The sequence below is a fragment of the Delphinus delphis genome, chromosome 18, assembly GCF_949987515.2.
Source record: "Delphinus delphis chromosome 18, mDelDel1.2, whole genome shotgun sequence".
NCBI lineage: Eukaryota > Metazoa > Chordata > Mammalia > Artiodactyla > Delphinidae > Delphinus > Delphinus delphis.
The window spans coordinates 47,360,317-47,378,718 of NC_082700.1; the positions used below are offsets into that span (position 1 = coordinate 47,360,317).

General features: G+C 38.6%; 1 protein-coding gene across 2 annotated transcripts in view; it reads right to left on the reverse strand.

Moving 5' to 3' along the window:
- The window catches only part of KLF12 (KLF transcription factor 12), a 449,177-nt gene that overhangs the window by 306,346 nt on the left and 124,429 nt on the right, over positions 1 to 18,402 (reverse strand). The window lies entirely within an intron of this gene.

Here is an 18,402-nt window from a genome sequence, read left to right on the forward strand (position 1 = left end):
AGATAAAGAGAACAAACTAGTGGTTAACAGTGGGGAGAGGGAAGTAGGGAGAGGCAACGTAGGAGTAGGGGAGTAAGAGGTACAAACTATTATGTATACAATAAGCTACAAGGATATGTTGTAGAACGCAGGGAAAATAGCCAATATGTTATAACTATAAATGGATTGTAACCTTTAAAAATTGTGAATCACTATATCCTACACCTGTAACTTATATAATATCGTACATCAACTATACTTCAATTTTAAAAAATGAGAAAAAAGTTCCACATGTTGGTAACATTCTTCCACTGGAGGAGAGAAAAAGAAAACCTTAATTCTGCAATTTTTGAAGCTCTTGATTAGTGGAGTGACACAATAAAAGTAATCGCTGATGAACAGTTTTGGGTTTTGCTTCCTCTTTAGCAGCCATGTAAAGGGCAAAATGGAGAAATGAAGAAACAGAGGCAGAAACTCCAGCTATGACGCTATGACAGATCCTGGGCACAAGATATGAAAATCTGTATACAGATAAGGGAAGGAGGGGAGAAAAAGAAAGGCATGCAACAGGGAGAGAAGGCTGGGGAGAAAATGGCAGAAACTGCTTTAGAAGTAAATTTAATGTAAGAAAGAGAAGTCACAAATGTTCCGGCTGGAGCAGTTGGCTCTATTATTCTTAGCAACTAAGAGATTGTTAAAGGAATGCTGTTCTCCCTCTTTATAGCTGATACAAATGTGCAGAACGACTAACATGAATACTTTTGGGTGGCTCCATGTTATCCAATACCCAAGGAACTTTTTAAAAACTGATCTAAGATATGTCACTCAAAAATTAAACAAATACCGAGTAAATATTTATGTGATTTCTGAAAGCTTCCAAATCCCCAACACCATTTGGATCTCACCAAATAGAATTAAATATTGCTGTATTGGAGAGTTCTGATTACAATACACCATTTGCCCCATTTGGATAGATCTTAAAAGTCCTCCTATTTATTCTCTCTCAGTATTATGTAACTTGCTTCAGAATTTCCATTTCATGAGGCAAATTTTCTTTGGCATTCAGTTAAGCCAGCTTATTAGGCACAGTTGACTTTTTTTTTTCATTTGGAATTGCACTCAAGAGGGGACACGCCTTGGAGTCCTTAGCAGCACCCATTCTGTGCCAATGTCTACACAGGCAGTATCCAGCCAGGTCTCCTTTGTGTGTGTTTCCATACATTTGAACAGAAAAAACAGTTCACTCACTCATAAAGCCTTAAATGAAATGTACCAGAATGTACATGTTCCATGGGCTTGGCCTGTAAGATGAAGTGGTCTTTCATTTTATTCCAGCTTTAACCCCATCAATTGATCAGTCAGTCAATGACTCTCCCTCCCTCCCTCCCTCCATCTCTCCCTCTATGTCTATATTGATATAGATATGTCTCTTATGACTCAAAACACATCCCCTAAAATATAGTACAGCTTTCACCACTACTAGAAATGCCACTAAGAAGCAATGGAACATAAATACAATATTTTAATATGACAGTGGTGAAATATTCTCTTGAAATTCAGAGGATAATTCTTCTATTTTACATTATGAAACCATAATAGGGTACCCCTTGAAAGAACTAAAAAGTCATCTAAAACACCATGTTCTTATCAAAATACGTCTTGTCCTTTCTATTCTTCAAAATATATCTCAATCCATCAGTTCCCACTTCTCAGCAGAATGTACCAGGTACTTCAAAACTGGTTTCAATCTTACATTCTGGTTCTATAATTTTTTTTCACACTTTAATAAACCATGAGAATTTTTACATGACACTCAACTTATTAATGCTTCTCCCTAAATTCATAATACTCCATTGTAGGGATACAGTATTATTTACTCCCTCATTTTTGTCTACTAGTTTATTATTTTTTACTATTACTGATAACACACATCCTTCTACGTAAATCTTGGACACAAGGACCTCTGCTAGCCTGGAGGATGCCTTTGGACAACTAGAAAGGATGCCCTCTCTGGGAAGACACAGACAGACTCTAATCAGGAGGTGGGGCCTGGCCAGGGAAGCCTAGTGTAGATTTCCACGACTCACCCCTCAGCCAAGCATCCACATCCTACACCACTGTACTTAGCTGCCCTGTCTGCACATTTAGTTACCTTAATTGCCTTAGAATATAGTTATATAAGTATAATTACTGGATCATAACAATATGAACTTTTTTCACTCTTTCAAAATATATTACCCAAATCGCTTTTTATACAGACTACACCAATTTATATTCCCACCAGAAGAAGCTGTACCTGCTAACCTAGTTCTATTACCATCTATTGTCCAATACACAGCCCATTGCCCAGCAAACTTTAGGAGATAAAATAAAGGTTTGTCAAATGAATAAGAGAAGCTAATGATAAAAACAAAAGAAAAATAAACTCCCCTTTATATCAATTGTGTGGATATTTCTTAACCAAGTAACTAGGGCCTTAATTATATAATTTGTATTTTTTTGATGCAATTAAGCTACAGACCACAATAAACATTAAATTTTGTGAATTATACATAACACAACATCACACATTTTTACAGCATTTGGAGATTTACCAAGTATCCTAATGATAGTATTTGTTCTGAAAGTAGTTCTGTGAGTTGAGCACATGAGCATTTTAAGATCCATTTGACAAAAAAAAAAAAAAAGATCCATTTGACAGTGACGATCAGAGGTTAATTTCCTATGCAACGAGTCAGATAATGGTGGGGTCCTTTTAAAACCCCTGAGTTAGTCCCAAATGTTAGTGGACGGCTCTTTGTATATATCTCTGTAACTACCTATAATTTAAATGTACACCTCAGTATGTTTTAAACCTGGGGACAGCTTGGTACAATGCTAACTTCTGTTTTCCATTCAGTTGAAGCTGTTCAAAGCACTCAAGGTCATCTTTTGCTCTGTAGCACCCACCCCACAGAAAACGAAGACACAGTTTAGGATTGAGAAGACCTATCCCTAGTTTCACCTCTGTCATCTACTGGCTCTGTGACCTTAAAAACCTCAATCAACCTCTCTGAGGCCCAACTTCCGTCTCCACAGAAGCAAGGATAATACCTGTTTTACCTACCCGATATACCCTAACTGAAGTAATGTCTATACAACAATCTGCACTAACATATACGTAAGCACATGTAAGAATTATCACTCTTTAATCAGTGGACAGATATTAAACAGGAAAACAACAGAATTGCCCCAAATTAAGACCACAAGATAGAATAGATGAAGCTCCAATTTTATGCATGCTAAGGGACCTTTGGGTTGTTCCCCAAATTCCCATCAAAACCAAACCACGATATAAAACAGGAAATTGGCACATTTCCAATAAGTTATTATATCATCAATTTCCTAATTAAAAGATTATTTAACTCTGCCAAATAGGTTTGTGAAATTATCCAGTAAATCCTCCCTAAGTACCGAAGTTCTAAAGGGCACTGTCCTCATCAAAAAACTCATCACACGTGTTTTGGTCCTCACTTTCCTGGCTCCAAAAATGATTCTCAATTGTCAGGTGAAGAAAAGCAAAGGGTTAGTTAGTAGTCACTTATTCCAATATGAAAAACATGAGAAATAACAAAAGGCATAAAGTATTGTATTTTAGAAAGAATTTTACATTTACTTTTAAACAAAAATATTGCTGCCTGGAACCACTGGTAAATACTGGTTTTTCTTTTAGCGGATAGTCTGGAGAAATTCTACTTACACCTGTTTCTCTCTTCAGTAGCTATAAGCAATAGAGAATGTCCAAATTCTTCACTTTCTAACTCTTGTTTTCTTCCCTAAAATTTCCAGTTGGTCAGCCAGCTTCCATAAGAATTCAAAGAGAGTATCCTGGATAACAGAAATGACCTTGGCCAGAATGAAAGTGGATGCTATCCTCCTTAATGAATAGGGAGTTACTTCAGAATAACTACCTCGGAGTACAGGCATTACATTACCCTCTAGTAACAGGCTCTTCATCACATCTTAAATGATCTATTATGTTCTCAATCTTTAAAGGCTAGTGTTTAACACATTCAAAATACTTCAGGACCCATAAGTACACTTGTTGCTGGTTCCTCTGATAATCCCTTTATGTATCTTTAAGCAGAGACACAGAAACACATTTTAAAAGTGTTTACAGACACCTGACTAGTCAGGGTATACCACTCTGCCCACAGGTAATTTAGTTTGCTCTGTTTCAAATAATTGAATCCTGATGCCGGTATGGCAATCCCATTTGGAATTCCGTCTTCTGGATTCAACTTTACAAATCACTACTTCATTAGTTGTGATCTTGTGTTTTCAAGTGCTGATTTAAAAAAAAAAAAAGCCAAGTAATAAACGTGTAATATACCTATTCAATTCAGTTACCACAACTTTTAAAGCTGATTAAGGAACTCACTGGCAGGCCTGTGCATTTCAGTCTGAGATATTATATAACAGGATCCATGTTGGCCTTACTCTGTACCAAGGTTTCTGATATATAAGTTGCCTTTTTTTATTGAAAGTTATCTCTGTTTCATCTGTCGTGGTGAGTTATCTTGGGAACTGAAAATGTTTGAAGGTTAATCTAAATATTTCAGGAGATAAATGCAAATCTAAGCGCTACATTTTCATAACTATTTTGACTTAAAATGAAAAGAGACACTAAAGACACAAAGCAGTAAGCTTGTTGCTAGGTGACAGGTGACACCTACAGTATCTCTTCTGAACCTGTACAGCATGAGACATCTTACTGCTGAGAAAAGACACACGGATTTCCATGGCACACACATCATTCTCTGTAGAGAAGCAAACTAATGTTCAGGTATTTTTAAATATAGGCCACAGGTAGTCAGGAAATTACATCTGTATGAATATGTGATTTTAGATATGCCTCTCACAATAAATAGAAAAGGATAGCTCTTTATTTTCCATTTTGAGTAGATGTGGCTCTATAATCTAAATAACATCTACATATGAAATACATATAATTTTCACGACTCGTGAATAAAGATTAAAGAGTGATAATTTTTCTTTGTATCCCACTTCGGAATTTTCACACTTTTAATAGAGATCACTTCAACTAGGGTAGGCAGAATCCATAGAGAAAGCATATCCTGATAAAAAGGAACCCAATTTGTATTAAATTTATTAATACAAGAACATCATAGCAAAGATCTGATGAATGCAAAAAGAGAAGCACAAAAAGCCTCAATGTAGATTATTTCCTGGACATAGTTTATAATTACACACCTACTTTGTAGCATTACCTCCCTTCCTTGAGACAAAAACCCAGGCACCAAGTTCCACCCCCTCCTTTACTCATCAGGCAATCCAAATGATGATATGGAAACGCCAAGGACGGTTTTATGCCCAGAATTGGGACCTCACATGAATGAATGGTATGTTCCACTCCCATTAGAAAGGTGGTACTGATGGTCACGAAAAAGATCCAGGCATGAACGCCAGACAGAATGAACACCAGCTTTAACATCTGGGGTCATATAACTTGAGGCAGGTTGCTTCACCTTATGTACTCCCTTTCCTGAATTTATTAAACTGGTAACATAAAACCTTGTGGGCTGCACTGAAAAGGAGAATGTAGACAATGTAGCTACCACACTACCTGGCACATACTAGTTACTCAGCAAATGTCAGTCCCGCCCCTACTCGCTACATTTATCATCAAGTGTCCAATCTCTTATTTCCACTTAAACTTTCCTGAGAACTAGGAACTAGCAATGACCTACTCTGGCCCAAGTTCCACTTCCTCAATACCACCTTCAACCATGAGAGTGTGTCTCTTACAGGAAGATCCTGGGAATACAAAGACGACAGGATCTCCACTCTAGGGTGTCACAGTACAGTGTCTATAATGCACCCATTAAGAGAGTTCAATGATGTAACAGCTAACAGAAATAGGAGAAAGGGAATTCAAGGTCATTAATAACCCATATCCCATAATAATCCCCTTGGAATTCTGTTAGTTACATACAAATCATTTGAAAATTCTCCATTTACAAAACGGTTCTTCCCTATTTCCAGCTCTACGTTTCTCTGAAATTATGTTTCCACCCAGGAATTCTTCACTATTAAGAAAAACAGACGACACAGAAAGAGCAAACTTTAAGAACTAAGGTCCCATGTGGAGTAATGTATGCTTTGCACAATCATTTAAGAACAGAGTTCTCGGGCTTTCCTGGTGGCGCAGTGGTTGAGAGTCCGCCTGCCGATGCAGGGGACACGGGTTCGTGCCCCGGTCCGGGAAGATTCCACATGCCGCGGAGCGGCTGGGCCCGTGAGCCATGGCCGCTGAGCCTGCTCGTCCGGAGCCCGTGCTCCGCAACGGGAGAGGCCACAACAGTGAGAGGCCCGCATATCGCAAAAAAAAAAAAAGAACAGAGTTCTCTGAATAAACAGCCCATTTTCTGAGGGAGGAGGCGGAGCCAAAGCACACTGACGTGGAAATTACTCTCTCAATCTGTTTGCGGCTTCCGTTACACCCCATCATTCTGCGCAGACGGAGAACAAATAAACCCTTAAAAGAAAGCAACCATAGCAAATGAATTAAGCCTTTCTTTTACACATATTGTGCTCAATATAATGGTTTGAAAAGTAATGTATGCTATGCTCGTCTTCCAGTGTAATTGCCATTTTACTGGGACTGCGTAGTCAAAAATCTGATTTGTATTGCAAAGGACTGACAAGATGATTAAATCTTGTCTTCGTATGTCTAATTTATGTGATTTAGATTGCAACACAAATATGAGCATGTGCAATTTGTACTTGCATGGAAAGCTACCGCATGTAACACTACGTTCTGCCAAAAGTAACTTGGCCACACACTAGTCTGCACCGCCACGTGGGGGACCCTAACATCCTTCCCCAACCCTCTCTGTCAGGATGTCTTAAACCATCATGCCAAAGATGTTAAAAATCTTTGGGGTTTTTAAGAGGCTGGTAGGAGAAAAGGAGTCACAGGGTACCCAGCTACTTATTAATCTCCAGTTCACTTCCCAGCACTTTCTATAAATATCATGTGGTTGTGTTAAATATAATGTGGTTGTGTGATTTATATATAGAAAAGCAAACTTCAAGTTTTGAAAACAAATGAAAATAAAATCATGGTAAACACACATTTGGTACCACTTATAAATGCATAATTCACACAGTCTAAGAACTTCTTCACTACTTTACTTCAATGGGTGTTATCTGGACATAACTGGGTGTATATATTACTGGGTAATTAAAATTTTATACACTAAAGAGCTATGACATAGTTAGGAAAAATAAATGCCTCGGGCTTCCCTGGTGGCGCAGTGGTTGAGAACCCGCCCGCCAATGCAGGGGACATGGGTTCGAGCCCTGGTCCGGGAAAATCGCACATGCCGCGGAGCAACTAAGCCCCTGCACCACAACTACCGAGCCTGTGCTCTAGAGCCTGCGAGCCACAACTACTGAGCCCACAAGCCACAACTACTGAAGCCCGCGAACTTAGAGCCCATGCTCCGCAACGAGAAGCCACCGCAATGAGAAGCCCGCACACCGCAAGACAGAGCAGCCCCCACTCACCGCAACTATAGAAAGCCCACGTGCAGCAACAAAGACCCAATGCAGCCAAAAATAAATAAATAAATTTATTTAAAATATAAATAAATAAGTGCCTCATTCAGTATACATATTTGGTTTTCCTATTAATTATTGCTTTCTATGTTTAGCTTGCCAATGCTAAGCAAGATAAATCCCACTCAAAGGCAGAGTAAACTGTTTGCGTACAGAGTAAATTTATTTTCTAGTCCATCACAACAATAGTTGATTAAAATATGTTGCTCTTATCCAGTTTTGAATTAATTCACGTGAAATAAAACAAGTATTTATTAAATCGTGGGGAAAACATTCCATCAAACTGTAAAACCTGAGTAGAAAAACAAACGGCACACAATTACAGTTGACATTTAAATGAAATTTGCAATCTCGAAATATTTAACAAGAATTAGAAAACATCAGACCTGAGGTATTTTAAGGATACTTTTATGTTCAATCTCTTCACGTAACTGGGCGCAAAGAAGTTTTAACACAGGCAGATTTTAAGATATAATTTGAAGATGGATCAATGAAGTAAGTAGATTTGTTTCAGTGACATTTTGACATAATGATACAGAAACAAGAGGGTTTATTTGATATTTTTAACGAAAATCTTGCCTTACTGAACGATAGTTTTGACCAGCTGAACTCATTAATCCAGTGTGCATATTCAGACATCATAATCATTGCCCCACGTAGTTCATAATCTGATCCATAAGAGATAGCTGGCTGTCACGGCAAGTACATAATCAATAAGTATTTCTCAACGATGAGCAAATTAGTAGACTGTCAAATGTATTACATAACCCTATGCTTCTCTCATAATTAATTAATACCAAAATATCAAAATAACTATTTTGCTGAGAATGACAAATGATATATTATGTTGATTCTTGTTCAGAAGGATCAAAAAGACCGCTTGAAAAACTGAAAAATACTGAAACTGGACCTCAACTCAAGTACAATCCAAGCAGTTTATTGATGAAGGCCCACTGACATTTACTACATGGTACATATATTCTGTTATTAATTCATCTGTGAATCACCCATATGCCAGAAATTGAGAGCATTACAAATTATATGCCACAATGCCTAATTTAAAGAAGCTCATAGACAACAAAGGTGAGACAAATATGTAAAATAATTATAACAGTAATAGATACCATCTATTGAATGTTTACCATACGTTTCACATGAACTAGGTGTTATTATATATATTAGCTAATAAATGCATGTACAAGGCGTAGCTATTCTAATGACCCTGAATTAATACCCACACTTTAAAATGAAAGTAACTGTAATTAAAGTCCATATTCTCTAACTTATATCAAGTTGAAGAACTAATAACATCATATGAGGTCTGGTGAAAAGAATAAAGTACAGCAGGAAGTTGAGGGAACCCACAGCAAGGTGAAACAAAGCTGAGTCGTGAAAAGTGAGGAAGAAAAGACATTTCAGGGAAAGGGGATGTACTAGGAATGAGTACATTTAAATCTGAGTCTGAGAACACTCACACATATATGTACAGACACATATAATTTACACACACATATATGACCGAGCGTCCTAAGAATCAGCATACCTACACCAGCCAGCCCATGTCACCCAACGAGGGGCTCTAATATAGAAATCTGTAATGTGGAGAGAAGGTCCATTTCAAATAAATGATCAAAACAATTGTGAAAGCATAACTTCTAGTGTCTTAGGTGCACATCTGTCTTACAGTATAAAGGGCTTTATATTATATATGCTAAACCAAGAACATTAAAATATGATTTAAAGAAGCTAATTCTATGGAAAAAATGACTTTAAAAGTGCTTTCTCATGAACTGTGCTATGTTCCATGATTGAAGGTATTTCTGACATTTCTGACTCTCATGGATCAAATATTTCAAAATATTTATTAATCGAATACAAAGCAATGAAAATATGCCCATAGATAGTAAGTATACTATCTTCAACATGCTTCAACCTTCAGGTTCATAAAATGCTTTATGACATACAGGCCTACACTAGCTATCCTTTTTAAAGGTGTTTTATTTGGTTGAGGGACTTTAAAGTTTCCTCACCACATCTGGGTTCTCATTCTGTACTCCTCTCCAGCATATGCATCTTCTCTCCTACCTTAAAAATATCCCCAGTATGCATGGGCAAGTATTTTTACACTTTAATTTAAATATAATATCAAAAAACATCTGATTTTAAAAGGACAGTCTTGGGCATCCCTGGTGGCGCAGTGGTTGAGAGTAGTCCGCCTGCCGATGCAGGGGACACGGGTTCGTGCTCCAGTCTGGGAAGATCCCACATGCCGCGGAGCGGCTGGGCCCGTGAGCCATGGCCGCTGAGCCTGCGCGTCCGGAGCCTGGGCTCCGCAACGGGAGAGGCCACAACAGTGAGAGGCCCGCGTACCGCAAAACAAAAAAGGGCAGTCTTTTAAATTCTTTAACTTTATTCCCAAAAGGATGTCTAAATACACCCCATATATCATATATTTTAAGATTAACAAAAGGCTGGAGGTGGCATGCTGTTATTTGGGAAACTACTGGGCCTGCTAAAAAAAACACTGGTAAAACCAGGTGTTGAGGTTTGACACATACCTCACCTCTGCAGAAAGCCATGGTCTGGAGAATGAAAATAACTGCATTTCAGTTCGTGAGAACCAAGTATTGATAGATGACAACTTGCTAGTAATCAAGAAGAGGGCTATGAAGTATACACGTGAATCTGCTGTTCAACTTGAATTTGAAAAGAGCATTCAACTAGTATCTAAGTGAACACAAGTGTCACCCAAGAGCAAGCCATATACTATTTGCTTTATGGATGCCAGCCTTTGTCCAAAACATATTCATTTCCTTCATAATACAGGTTGCTGGTTGCTAATTTACATAATGAACATTTATTTCAGTTTTGCTCACAAGCTTCAAACTTCAACATGCTTCCACCTTCAGGTTCACAAAATGCTTTGACATATAGGCCTGCCCTAGCTATCCTTTTTAAAGGTGTTTTATTTGGTTGAGGGGCTTTAAAGTTCCCTCACCACATCTGGGCTCTCATTCTGTACTCCTCTCCGGCATATGCTTCTTCTCTCCTACCTTCAAAATATTCAGGTAATCTCTGTCTCAATGCTAACAGTCAGCCAGCTCTACTACTAGATGTAACTTCAGGTAACTACAGAACAATTTCTATCCTTCCTCAGACATGTGATCACAACTCATTAACTCTAAGTTGATCCACCTGCCCCGGACCATGAACTGGTCTCTTTGATGACAGATGTATATTTAGCATTATAGGTAACCTGCACCTGGAAAGAAAATTCCCCTCCCCCGTTTCAATGAGGTCTCTGATTCTTTTCTCCAGTCTCTCTACTACCATTGGATGTCTTTTAAATAGTCTACCTCCCTACAAAGGGGTATCTTCCAAAACTCTCCTTAATTTTACAACGGGCTTTGATCTCTTAGGAAGTTCACCCACCAGAGATTTGATTATTACCTCTCAAATGAACATCTCTAAGCCTAAACTCTTGCTAAAATCTTGCTCTACCTTTTTTTCCCACATAGCGATTACAGAATCGTGTCCAGTGTATGCATGAGTCACTCCAAAGCTAGCTATCACCCATGGACCAATCAGTTATCAAGCGGAAGCTACACGAGCTACTCTTGATTACAGAAGGGCAAGCAACTTGAAACACATCTAATGCTCCAGCTCTCTTGAACAACCCTTTCTACCCAGCATCAGTTTTTAATGCAAGCAAATTGTATGATACATTTTGTTTGGAGTTTCTATGGTTCTTAGCAATATGCTGAATTCCTGTAGCTGACCACTAAACATTATTTGGTGAGATTCGTGTCCCATTAGATAGAGTAAACAATACTACAGTATATGGCAATACTACCATTATCAACTGTGTGCTAGTGATTAGCTAACCGATCTGGGCCTCAGCTCCCTTATCTATGAAATTAAGGGGCTGAAACGTCTTCAAGTTTCCTTTCACTTATAAAGTTGTGGAATCTACAAATCCTCTATTTTAAAAATGCACAAAAAATGAGAAAGAAAAGAATCATACGAAGTCACCAAAAATAATTTATGGAATGCAATTTACTGAGTTCCTACTGTAAAAGAAGGTATTTATATTAGAACACAGGAATTACTTGGAGAGTCCAATTCTCTGAAATTCTTTTAAAGTGGAATAAACAGCTGTTGTTGAAAAAAAAATGCACAAGCCTGCAAGGCATATGCTATGAGCTGGAATACATTAATATTGGTTAACAGAGTTTGAGTTCTATCTCTGAATTGATGAACTCAGTGAAATTTATCAAAACTTCTCCTTCCCAGTGGCTCCTAACCTGGCAGAATATAATGGATGACTAATAGGTCAGTGGTAACTTAGCACACCACAGCTCTTTACTATGTGGTACTCTGAAGAGAAACGCTTAGGAGGTAAAGAGGGGACCATGAAGTGAAATATTTTCACTCTTTCCAAAGCTGAGCCTGTGGACACACCAGTAGCTGAATGATCCTCTGGAGGTGGTCTTGAACAATTCCAAAGGTGAAGAGGGAGAATTCCTTTTCTAAGCACAGTTCCGTGAAGCAATGCATTACAGTAGTGTTCATCTGTGACTGTAAGTAATTTCTTTCCCTAGGGTTTTACGATGGCCACTTGGAAGGCTCAGAAACATCTGCGACATTGTTTTGTGTAAATTAAAGGAATATATTATTTCCAACAGTATCTCAGCAGCAAAAATGTACTCTATATACCAGGTACGCGCCAGGCAGCGTCACAGGTACTTCACACACGTTATCTTAGGGAGTCCTCACCACGAAGGAGGGATATTAACCTCCACTTTACCAGTGAAGAAAGCTTCATGGCTACTGAACTGCACAGTGGGGATCTGAACACTCTTCGGTCTGATTCCAAAGTCCATACTCTTTTCCTCACACCACAGTGCCCCTCACTAGAAGCTCCTGAGGTGTGAGCTTGATGAAAGCGCTATGCCAGGACAAATTTATCCAGGTACAGATGTGGCCAGCTTTCAGGCACTGCAACACTCACTTTGTGGATCCGGGCAGCCACTGAAGACACTGCTGTTCCCATTCTCAATTATGATCAGGAGCCACTGATGGCCCCAGTGTTGCTATTGCTACACTTGGGCAGCATTTCTCCATGTATGTTCTGTGGACGGAATGGGGTCTATATTAAACAAAGGACATCAGAGCTCCTTTTGCCAATGCATTTTTAATGTAGCTTTCCTCAGAGATATTATGCAAGAACACTCCCCCATATAGCCAGAAGTCCCAGGAGCCTCAGAAGTTTCTGGAAAGTTAATCCTCCCATTTTTACAAGACCATGAACAGTAACTGCAGAGTTCTTCAGAGCTGGATGACATCTAACATCCTAGAGTCCTGAATTCGAAACTCAGCTTTTCTATTTCCAAGTTAAACGGCCATGGCCCGATCACAATCTCTCTAGAATTCAGGTTTTCAACGTCCACAAGAATGGCTAAAATAATGCCTACCTTGCAGCATGTTTGTTACGTCTAGAGAATCTAAGAAGTGCAATTTGCAGAAGGCTCTCGATAAAAAGAGTAGTTATTATTAAATTATTATTTTTCATAATTATAAGTACTACTTTGGTTTTAAAACACAGAACTAAGCAACACTACTAAGCCACAGAACCTGCTGGAGCCAGAAAGAGATCAGAAAACAAGCCACATGAACTTCTCTGGGTATCCTGTATTATTAAATGATTCTAATTTAAGAAAAGAGAAAGAGTTACTGAAGACAGCCAGGTTTCCAGAAAACAGGCATGCGTATGCCACACTCTTCTTCTACAGGGAACAAGGCAACAGGAGATGGGTTTCCAATTTTTCATAGTAATAGGACCCAAATAAACTAAAACCCATAGAAGTGAAGATCATTCTGAAAATCCATCATCCAGAACTCCTGTTTATGGAGATTATTTGGCTCCATCTTCTAAAACTTAACTTAATATTATATCTACTCCAGCCTTAGACGCTGATTTTCAGTAACTTCTACACCCTCTCTTTTACTGCCTCTCTAATGTCGTCCATCTTATCCCTGTAATTATTCGGAAATCCACACCTTGATCTCTGTCCTATGAACGTTAATCACTCATTCACGGGATCAACAAGTACTGCTTCTCCTTCCTCCTCTTTCCAACTAAATCCCTCGTCGAGTTAAAAATAAAGGAGGGCCCTAGGTTTTAGAAAGCACTGATTTCAGAATTTTGTTTTTTGTTTTTTGTTTTTGCGGTACGCGGGCCTCTCACTGTTGTGGCGTCTCCCGTTGCGGAGCACAGGCTCCAGACGCGCAGGCTCAGCGGTCATGGCTCACGGGCCCAGCCGCTCCGCGGCATGTGGGATCTTCCCAGACAGGGGCACGAACCCGCGTCCCCTGCATCGGCAGGCGGACTCTCAACCACTGCGCCACCAGGGAAGCCCCTCAGAATTTTGTTTTTAATTACCAAGAAGACATACAACGGAACAGCACAAAATCTCTACTCACAGTACTAAGGAAACTAAACGCAACGCATTCCTAGTGGTTGCTCCAATAGCCACCAGTTGTAGCTGCTGAGCGTCTGAAACGTGACTGGTCCAAATCAAGCTGCTCTGCAAGTGTGAAATACACTTGAAGACCTTTTACCAAAAAGCATAATTTAAAATACTTCATTTATCATTTTATATTGATTATGTGCTGAAATGGCAACACTCTGGACATACTGGGTTAAATAAAATGTATTATTAAAGTTAATTTCACCTATTTCTTTTTACGTTCTAACATGGCAATCAGGAACTCTACAATTACTGAAGCAGCTCGCATTATATTTCTATTAAACAGCACCGGTCAAAGGTCCTACATTTCAAAGCCTTGTACAACACACTGGGAATTTTCTTGGCCTCTAATTGTATTTTATAGAGACCATAATGACTTCTCTTCCACTGAATTCCCCAAAGATACGTTTTCTTGTTTAATCTAGCATTTAATGTATCTGGATGTGAATATATCCCAACATGTACTGTTAATTGAGCACAGTCTTCAGGTCCTTGGAAAGCTATAATTGTGAAGAATGTATTTGATGCTTGTTGGTACCTGATTTTTATCTCACCAGATTATCAATCTTCAGATCTTTGAAAACTCTGCAAAGTGATCTCAAAAGTGTCGTATGTATCTTCCAAAAGCACAGTCATTCACACACAGCCATGCCTGAATTCAAGTGTCGAGGGCTTTCCTTAATCCTCATAGCCTATTAAAACTAAAAGATCCCCAGAGGACCAGAAATACAACCCAACATCCACCTTGTGTCCTGAAGCATAGCTGTATTTAAATTGATAAAATAAAATGTAACGTATTCTGCATCACATATCCACTCTGCTGCTCATGGGAAATACGCTGGACAATATATACATCATTAAACTGAACACAGCCAAGCATATTATGTTACAGCATCATTTGGAAACTCAGGCCAAACAATCCTCCGAAATTTCTAAATGTCAAAACTACTGACAATAACATTTTCATTCATTCTGTGTCTCAATGTTGCTCTTTATGTTTCTCCTTAGGCATTCTTCTGAGTAAACAAATTTGATTAACAGAGTTTCTCATTTTCATAATGTGTAAAAGTGGTGAAAGAATTCATTGTACATTTAAGGAATTTTTCCAGCACTTTTATTGACAAGCAGCAATACCTAAAAAACAATCACATATTATAACTCATACCAACCCTCATTTTTTTCATGGAGTTACGTGTGAAGTCATGTTTTCAATCGTATGATTTCTACCAAATATCCCTGGTGGGTCAGTTCCCGCCAGACGCTAACTTTATGAATAAGTGTGACACCACGCAATGTGAGCAGGGCTAGACTCAGAAGACACTGGTTCACTGGCAATAAAACCTTTGACTTGAGAGAGAGGATCTGCTTGACAACGAGCACATGCATTTATTTCTTCTAATTCTGCAGAGGGTCTTTAAGAGTTGACCATTCTCCACATGGTGGTATAAACACAGAGAGGCCCTCCTGTGTAAAAACTCCCAGAACCCACAACCCTTGGGGCATCTTAGGGGTGGAGGTGCCAGGCCACACATGAAGTTACCACAGGCTAACTCAGTGCTTCCCAACCCTTTTCAGGGCATCCTCAACTGTTTAAGGAAATCAGTATCTCAACACACCTGGAACCGACCCCCAGCACATCAGTTGGGCAGCTCTGGGCTAATTTACTGAGGGAGCTACCAATCTCCGTGCTCCCAGGAGCCAAGAGGCTGAAACAGTGGAGCCACCCAACAGAAGGCTGGAAGCGGGACAGAGAAGGGATGTCCTCTCTGCAGAGGGCCGCTGGTCCTCACCTGCTGACAGTGGTTCCCTCGTAGTTATATTCAAATGAAATAAAGCCTCTATACCCGTTTAAGAGATCTCCTACTTTATAAACACAGTACTGCTGTACTGACAAAAACCAAACAAAACACCATCCACACATCAATCAGTTCATGATATGTACTGCACTGGCCTGACCTTCAGATTCAAAACATCTAGGAGGCCAAGGAAACTACAAACTATGGACACCCTAGATTTGTCTGGGCCTTTGCATCAGGGTGCCAGGAAGAACATAAATTCACATAATAAACATGGAATTTCTAACGGAAGCATCAATTTCACTTTTAGATTTTTTTTTTGGAGAAACTGTATTAAAACAAACTGAGTATATTATGAGCACAGTTCAAAAATCACACGATTTAATGTAAAATAAGAGAGTCAATAAATTCACTGCTTGCGGCAGGCTACTTTCAACCACACACCTGGAATGATTTTCCCTTTCTGAGGAAAAGTTTGAAAAGTAAACTACTGGGCAACCCTCAGAGGGGACAAGAACCCCTTAAACAAGCTCTGAACAAAATAAGATTTTTCAAGGACTCTTCCATAGTTTGGAGTGTGTATCAGCTCTGGGCCACTTAGATTGCTAATTCAAACATAATTCATATTGTCAACTTGTTCTAGAAGGCTCCTGGAACACTGCATTTCAGCATCTCAGGTTTTCCAGCCCAGTGGAGAGAGGGTACCCCACAAACACAACTGATTTACCCATTGTACATTCATCAACAGTTTTCTTCGTGTGTTCTGCATTTGTTTACTGTAATGAATAAAACATTAAAATGGCTATTTGGAATATAAAACATTTAATAAAACAAATGAAAAATACAAAACAAATAAAAAATATTTGTAGTTCTTGCAAACGGTAAAGTTATGCTGGGCTGTAGTTTAGAGTACCTAAGGCTGTTATTTACGGAATAAAACTCATTATCGTTACTCAAATATTGAACAAGAATAGTTTGTATTCAAAGATAAAGTTGCCACAGGGGACTACTGATATAGGAAATAGGCTGCAGCAATAGGAGATGCATATTAAAATTTAAATACTGAAAAGGAAAAATGCATTTAACAGGTATATTTAATATTCCAAGAGCATCAACTAGAATTGTTAAAGTCATATTTGCTGACATTTCAATTATAACCTTCTATTTTCAGTGCCTTCAGCTCAATCCAAAAATTGTCTGCAGTCCCCAAACTAATGTACTTTACAAGGTCTCTGTTGGCAAACGATCTTTTTGTTAGCGTGCAGCACATTGAAACTTTCAAGAAAAAGACCAAAGGCAAATCTGAATATTTTTCCTCACAGGACCACAAAATTTTGAATTGAATATATTAATAGTAGGGATTTAAAACAATATTTTTCCAAGTGAAGCACATAGGTTAAGAGTTTGCCATGCTTAGTTTAATAATAAATGGCAGAGTCAGGAATCAAACCAAGGATTTCCACTCCAGAGTCTGTGCTCTCAGGTAGTATAGTTTATTACCTGTTTATTATCATGTGGATAGAAATATTTTATACACAATAATTTATATACAGTATTAGTACAATACATATAATATACACATAGTATTATATTACATACCTATAATTTTTTTAAAACACTAAAAAATGTTTATTCTTATAATCTACTCTGGTTATCATATACAGACCCATATCTAACTTATTGTTACTGTAACCCTCCAATGCAATTACAATTGGTATGTGTAGTTCTTTGTGCAATTTCTGAAGTCCCCAACAGATTTATTTTCAGTGGGCATAGAGGCTTTCTAGGTTTACTGAAGTTATTTAAACTCTGGAGGACCCTGTTTTCTCAAATATAAAACAGGAATAACAGCTGTGCCTATGTCACAGAACGGCTATGGGAGTTCAATGAAATAATGCAGGTACAGAGCTTAGCACAGTGCACAGCACAGGAAGCACTCAGGAGATATTAGATATTATCATTGTTGTGGTTAATAATTTTATCCACCCTCGTGTCCTTGCAACTTACACAGGGTTTGGCACATGAGAGGTGCTCAGCAAACAATAATTAAATAAATCGATGAATACTTTTTTCAACATCCCCCCATCTGCATGCAAACACATCCTTCCTCTCCACAGACACTGCCATTTCTCCAATATGATTTTGCTTCTTCCACCTAAAACACTATTCCCCATCTTCATTTTCATCTGGCTAACTCTTATTTTTCATCTAAATTTTGGTTCCCTTTCTTCTCTCATGGGAAGTCTTTTCTTAAAAACTCTGAGTCTATTATGTGCCCTGCTTATGCTTTCTCATTGGGCTTTCTCCTTGTCCCTAATTAGCAAAGCACTTAACCTTCAGTCTTCCTGATGTCTTTGACATGCCTTAATACCCCACTAGACTGCAAAGGCAGACACTACCTTTATACCATTGTAAAGGTATAGAACATAAGAGATGTTCAATAAACCTTGTGTTAAATGAATGAACACATACAT